The sequence below is a fragment of the Erythrolamprus reginae genome, chromosome 1, assembly GCF_031021105.1.
Source record: "Erythrolamprus reginae isolate rEryReg1 chromosome 1, rEryReg1.hap1, whole genome shotgun sequence".
Classification (NCBI taxonomy): Eukaryota; Metazoa; Chordata; class Lepidosauria; order Squamata; family Dipsadidae; genus Erythrolamprus; species Erythrolamprus reginae.
This window is the reverse complement of record NC_091950.1, coordinates 14,451,710-14,458,993: the sequence shown is the minus strand read 5'-3', so window position 1 is coordinate 14,458,993 and position 7,284 is coordinate 14,451,710.

Below are 7,284 nucleotides of genomic sequence, written 5' to 3'. Positions count from 1 at the left end.
AACTCACACGCCAAGGACGCTTAAATCTAAAAGGAAAGTCACTGCCCACCTTGACCTTACGGGGAGCCATTTCCTTCTCTTCTCTAGTCTCCTCCCTTACAATGGAACTTAAACAACACGGTAATATTTTTTTCTTCGGAGTTTTGTTTTAATTCGACCTTTATTGTCAATGTGCGACCATGGGTACAACGAGATTGGCTCGTTTTCAATCATTTTCAATTAATTTAATTTATTTGCTTAATGAAATTTATAGGCTGCCCTCCTTCAAGTGGACTCAGGGCGGCACACAAGAATAAAAAGACACAACAATAACATGCAGTTGTAAAAAGACAATTTAAACCCCCAATATTAAACATCCATACTTCGTGCATTCATAGTTACTGGCTGTAGAAGAATATAACCTTGATCAAGGAAAATCTATTGATGCAATTTATATTGACTTCTGCAAAGCCTTCGACACAGTGGTTCATGACAAACTTCTCCTAAAACTCAAATCCTATGGCATCTCAGGACTCCTACACAACTGGATTACTGCATTCCTGTCAAACAGGCAACAAGTTGTCAAAATTGGAAGCGCCATTTCCACCCCCGTCCCTGTCAAAAGTGGTGTTCCCCAAGGCAGCGTACTAGGTCCTACCCTTTTCATCCTATACATCAATGACCTCTGCGATAATATTACAAGCAACTGTGTGCTTTTTGCTGACGACGTGAAACTTTTCAACACCACTGACAACACACTCACTCTCCAAAAAGACCTTGACCTTGTTTCAGATTGGTCTAACACCTGGCAACTTCAAATATCAACCAACAAATGCTCTACCCTCCACATCGGCAAAAAGCAGGGGTCCCCAAACTTTTTACACAGGGGGCCAGTTCATGGTCCCTCGGACTGTTGGAGGGTCGGACTATAAAAAAGCCTAAACAAATCCCTATGCACACTGCACATATCTTATTTTAAAGTAAAAAATAAAATGGGAACATACTATTTAGAGTGGGGGGGAGTCTGAAATTCACAAAAGTTTATGTTTTGTTTTTAATTTTCTTTTGTTAACATCTGATTGGCTATACAAGGTTTTCTTGGTTTATAGAAAAATGTATAAAGAAAGAAGGAAGCACTTTGTCATAATGGTTAATACGATAGAAATCTAATTGGTGTCCTTTTTGAAGGAACATTAAGGAGGGAATTTAATTAAAAGAAAAGTATGTACCTGGATGACAACTTTAGAAAAAAAAAATGCAATTTTTTTGATGATTGATATTCGTTACTAACAAAGTACTGCATTTTATTCATGGAAAATTAGATGGTACACTGAATTGTTTGAATGTATGTTGAAATTTTTTTTAAAAAAAAAATTTACACCCCCCCCCAAAAGTCCTTCCTTCCTCCGCCCCTCCATTCATTTCATTCTTCCTTCCTTCCTTCCTTGTTCCATTTCTTCTTCCTTCCTTCTTTCCTTCCTCCCTTTTCCCTCCATTTCTCATTCCTTCCTTCCCTCCTTCCTCTCCCTTTCTCTCTCTCTTTCTTTCTTTCTTTCTTTCTCTCTCTCTCTCTCTTGCTTTCTTTCTCTCTCTCTTGCTTTCTCTCTCTCTCTTGCTCTCTCTTGCTTTCTTTCTCTCTCTTGCTCTCTCTTTCTCACTATCTCTCTTGCTATCTCTCTTCCTCCCTCCCTTTCTCTCTCCCTCTCTTTCTCCACCTTCCTTCCCTCTCTCCTTCCTTCCTCCCCACTTCTCTTTCCCTCCCTCTTTTTCCCTTCTCTTTCCCTTTTCTTTCTTTCTCCCCACTTCTTTCTCTGAAGTTCGTGGCGGAGTGCTCAGCCTCTCCATCCCCCCAGGTGCATGGCAGGCTGGCAGTAGAATGGGGAGCTCGCGCTCATAGGCGCGTGTGAACCTTCACTGGTGCAAGACTTTATTTATTTTATTTATTTTATTTTATTTATTTAGATTTGTATGCCGCCCCTCTCCGCAGACTCGGGGCGGCTCACAACAAAGTGAAAAACAATTTATAACAAATCTAAATTTCTACTAAAAACATTTTAAAAACCCCATTTTCTAAACACACATACATACACACATACCATTCATACATTGTATATGCCCGGGGGAGATGTCTCAGTTCCCCCATGCCTGACGACACAGGGTCTTAAGGAGCTTACGAAAGGCAAGGAGAGTAGGGGCAGTTCTAATCTCCGGGGGGAGTTGGTTCCAGAGGGTCGGGGCCGCCACAGAGAAGGCTCTTCCCCTGGGGCCCGCCAACCGACATTGTTTAGTTGACGGGACCCGGAGAAGGCCCACTCTGTGGGACCTAATCGGTCGCTGGGATTCGTGCGGCAGCAGGCGGTCTCGGAGATATTCTGGTCCAGTGCCATGAAGGGCTTTAAAGGTCATAACCAACACTTTGAATTGTGACCGGAAGTTGATCGGCAACCAATGCAGATTGCGGAGTGTTGGTGAAACATGGGCATACCTAGGTAGGCCCATGACTGCTCTCGCAGCTGCATTCTGCACGATCTGAAGTTTCCGAACACTTTTCAAAGGTAGCCCCATGTAGAGAGCATTACAGTAGTCGAACCTCAAGGTGATGAGGGCATGAGTGACTGTGAGCAGTGAGTCCTGGTCCAGATAGGGTCGCAACTGGTGCACCAGGCGAACCTGGGCAAATGCCCCCCTCGCCACAGCTGAAAGATGTTTCTCTAATGTGAGCTGTGGATCGAGGAGGACGCCCAAGTTGCGGACCCTCTCCGAGGGGGTCAATAATTCCCCCCCCAGGGTAATGGAAGGACAGATGGAATTGTCCTTGGGAGGCAAAACCCACAGCCACTCCGTCTTATCCGGGTTGAGTTTGAGTCTGTTGACACCCATCCAGGCCCCAACAGCCTCCAGACACCGGCACATCACTTCCGCTGCTTCGTTGACTGGACATGGGGTGGAGCTGTAAAGCTGGGTATCATCAGCGTACTGATGATACCTCACCCCATGCCCTTGGATGATCTCACCCAGCGGTTTCATGTAGATATTGAATAGCAGGGGGGAGAGGACCGACCCCTGAGGCACCCCACAAGGGAGAGAACTCGGAGTCGACCTCTGGCCCCCCACTAACACCGACTGGGCCTGACCGGAGAGATAGGAGGAGAACCACTGAAGAACAGTGCCTCCCACCCCCAACCCCTCCAGCCGGTGCAGAAGGATACCATGGTCGATGGTATCGAAAGCCGCTGAGAGGTCAAGAAGCACCAGGACAGAGGATAAACCCTTGTCCCGGGCCCGCCAGAGATCATCCATCAACGCGACCAAAGCAGTTTCCGTGCTGTAACCGGGCCTGAAACCCGACTGCTGGGGACCTAGATAATTGGCTTCTTCCAAGGATCGCTGGAGCTGGAGTGCCACCACCTTCTCGACAACCTTCCCCATAAAGGGAAGGTTGGAGACTGGCCGGTAGTTATTAAATACGGCTGGGTCCAGGGAAGGCTTCTTGAGGAGGGGGTGCACGAGCGCCTCTTTATAGGATGATGGAAAGGATCCCCTCCCCAAGGAAGCGTTGATAATCTCCTGGACCCAGCTCCGTGTCACCTCTCTGCTGGCTGAAACCAACCAGGAGGGACACGGATCCAGTAGACAGGTGGCGGAACTCACAGCTCCAATGGCCTTGTCCACTTCATCAGGTGTCACGCACTTTCTTTGTTGCTCCCCGCCCCAACTCCGATGCCCACTCCCCAGTGTGGCCTTGGAAAAGACTGCATGGGGGGTTGTTTTGGTGTGCGTGGAAGCACCCCTTACAGGGGAAATTGCAGTGGTCCCCAGACACAACTGGAGAACCCGGGCGGGGCTCAGAGCCCACAGGGGTTTCTTCAGGCCGACAGACTCACCTGAGGGCCAGATAAATGGCCTTAGCGGGCCGCATCCGGCCCCCGGGCCGTAGTTTGGGGACCACTGGTAAAAAGAATCCAAACCTCATATATGAACTGAATAAACAAACCCTCACAGCCAACCCACATTCAGTAAAAGACCTTGGAATATTAATATCAAATGACCTAAGTGCTAAAGCCCACTGCAACTATATCGCCAAAAAGGCTTCCAGAGTTGTTAACCTGATCCTACGTAGCTTCTGCTCTGGCAATCTCACACTACTGACTAGAGCCTACAAAACTTATGGCAGACCCATCCTCGAATACAGCTCATCTGTCTGGAACCCACACCACATTTCAGACATCAACACTATCGAAAACGTCCAAAGATATTTCACCAGAAGAGCCCTTCACTCCTCCACTCGAAACAGAATACCTTACGAAAACAGACTAACTATCCTAGGTCTTGAAAGCTTAGAATTGCGGCGCCTAAAACACGATTTAAGTATTGCCCACAAGATCATATGCTGCAATGTCCTTCCGGTCAACGACTACTTCACCTTCAACCGCAACAACACAAGAGCATGCAACAGATTCAAACTTAATATTAACCGCTCCAAACTTGACTGTAAAAAATATGACTTTAACAATCGAGTCGTCGACGCGTGGAACTCATTACCGGACTCTATAGTGTCTACTCCCAACCCCCAACATTTCTCCCTTAGACTCTCCACGATTGACCTCTCCAGGTTCCTAAGAGGCCAGTAAGGGGCGTACATAAGTGCACTGATGTGCCTAACGTCCCCTGTCCAATTACCTTTCCTTTTCTCATATATCCTATATATTCTCTCCCTCTCATCCACTCCTCTTCTTTTTTACTTACTATCCCTATATATACTACTTAATGTCTATTTCATTCCATATGTATTGTATATTGGACAAAGAATAAATAAAATAAAATAAAATAAAAATAACACTGAATGACCCCAGGCCTGTGGGAAGGGCCATGCTTTTAAGGTCTTTTGAAAGGCTATGAGGGTGGGGGGCCATACAAAGTTGGTTCCAGAGGACTGGAGCCACCACAGAGAAGGCCCTTTCCCACGGCCCTGGCAGGTGACATTGCTTGCCTGATGGGACCTGGAGAATGTGAGCTCTTATCGGTCGCTGGGATGTAATTTTAATGACTTTGTGTTAGACCTCCTCAAAATACCATCGACGTACGACCGCAGTTGAGCCCAGAAGTTTGGTTGCTAAGTCCACCCTCACTTTTATGACGTTTCTTGTCACAGTTGTTAAGTGAATCACGTCAGTTGTTAAGTTAGTAACCTGGTTTTTAATCTGGCTTCCCCATTGACCGTGTTTGCCAAAACCTCTCAAAAGTGCATCACATGATACCGGACTGTGACCGTCCTAAATACCGTATTTTTCGGAGTATAAGATGCACCCTCCCCACTAAAAGAGGCTGAAAATTTGTGTGCATCTTATACTCCGAATGTAGCTTTTTCGAAGCTTTATTCTCCCAACCCTAACAAGGTTCTAACAATCTTCCTGGCTTGCAGGCTTGTTTTCACTGCTACTCCCTCCAAAGAAGTTTTTTTCCCCCAGCCCTTCATCTTTGCAGGCTTGTTTTCATTGCTACTCTCTCTGAAGAAGATTTTTTTTCCATCCCTATATCTTTGCAGGCTTGTTTTCATTTTGCTACTCCATTTGAAGAAGATTTTTTCCAGCCCAAACCTTTGCAAGTTTGTTTTTATTGCTACTCTCTTCAAAGAAGACTTTTTCCAGCCCTAAATCTTTGCAGGCTTTTCATTGCTTCTCTGTCTGAAGAAGTTTTTTTCCATCCCTAAATCTTTGCAGGCTTTTTTTTCATTGCTACTCCATTTGAAGAAGATTTTTTTTTCCAGCCCTAAATCTTTGCAGGCTTGTTTTCATTGCTACTCCCTCCAAAGAAGATTTCCCCCCCAGCCCTAAATCTTTGCAGGCTTGTTTTCATAGCTAATCCCTTTGATGAAGTTTTTTTCCATCCCCAAATCTTTGCGGGCTTGTTTTCATAGCTAATCCCTTTGAAGAAAACTTTTCCCAGCCCTAAATCTTTGCAGGCTTTTCATTGCTTCTCTGTCTGAAGAGGGTTTTTTTCCATCCCTAAATGTTTGCAGGCTTTTTCTTCATTGCTACTCCTTCAAAATAAGGTTTTTTTCAGCCCTAAACCTTTGCAGGCTTTTTTTCAATGCTACTCCATTTGAAGAATGGAAAAACAGGCGCTTTGTTGGCAACGGAAGTCTGGACGTGGGGTTTCCCAGCGAGGGGAGCCTCAGCGAAATTGCAGCATCACAAAAAAATGGACGTCCAGAGTGGGGTTTCAAGGACTTCCGTGTTTTGCGATGCTGCAATTTCGCTGAGGCTCCCCTTGCTGGAAACTCCACCTCCGGACTTCCATTGCCAGCAAAGCACCTGTTTTTGTGCTGCTGGGATTCCCCTGCTGGGATTCCCTTGCAGCATGACAAAAACACAGAAGTCCAGAGGTGGGGTTTCCCATGCAGGGGAGCCTCAGGGGAATCCCAGCAGCGCAAAAAAGGGTGCTTTGGCTGGCAAAAGGGGTGAATTTTGGCCTTGCACGCATTATTCACTTTTCCATTGATTCCTATGGGGAACATTGTTTCGTCTTACAAACTTTTCACCTTACAAACCTCGTCCCGGAACCAATTAAGTTCATAAGACGAGGTATCCCTGTACATGCTAGTTGTCAGGTGACCATGTGGCCATGAAGATACTTCAATGGTGGTAAGCGTGAAAAAGTCATCAGTCCTTTTTTTTTCCAGCGCTGTCGCAATTTGTTTCAATGGTCACTAAATGAACCTGTCATAAATCGAGGACGACTTGTGGGAGGAATTTAGCCAAGAATGTATGCCTCATTTCACCACCCCCCCCCTGCAGGAACAGATTGCAAAGTCACCCTGCAAATGCTGCTCATTTCAGCTTCCAATGTGGCAATAACACAAATTCAGCCTTAGGGTGAATGAATGAGTGCAGGTTAAACTAATTATTATCCAATTTTGGAAGAAGAAGGGAAAAAAATCTACATTTGATTGGCGGCAATATGCTCCGCTTGTCAACCGTTGAAAGAAAAATGTCCTTATTTTGACGAAAGGCGAGAGAACAGACTTCCAGACAACAGGGTCACATTTTTATTTTTGGAACTGTTTAACGACACTTTCCAGGTTCCCCCCCCCCCTATTGTTTTGTTCCCTTTATTGCTTTTCTTCCTAATTACTATAATCATTAATTTGGTGGCTGCATTTTGTTGCTCCTTCTGCCACCTGACTGTCGATTAACCTGATGTAAAAACACGCTGCTGAACTAATAACTGTTGTGGTTAGCTCTGGCCCTGCTCCTGCCCCAAGGACTGTGGATGTGGGGGAGACATCCACATGCTGCAGGCCTG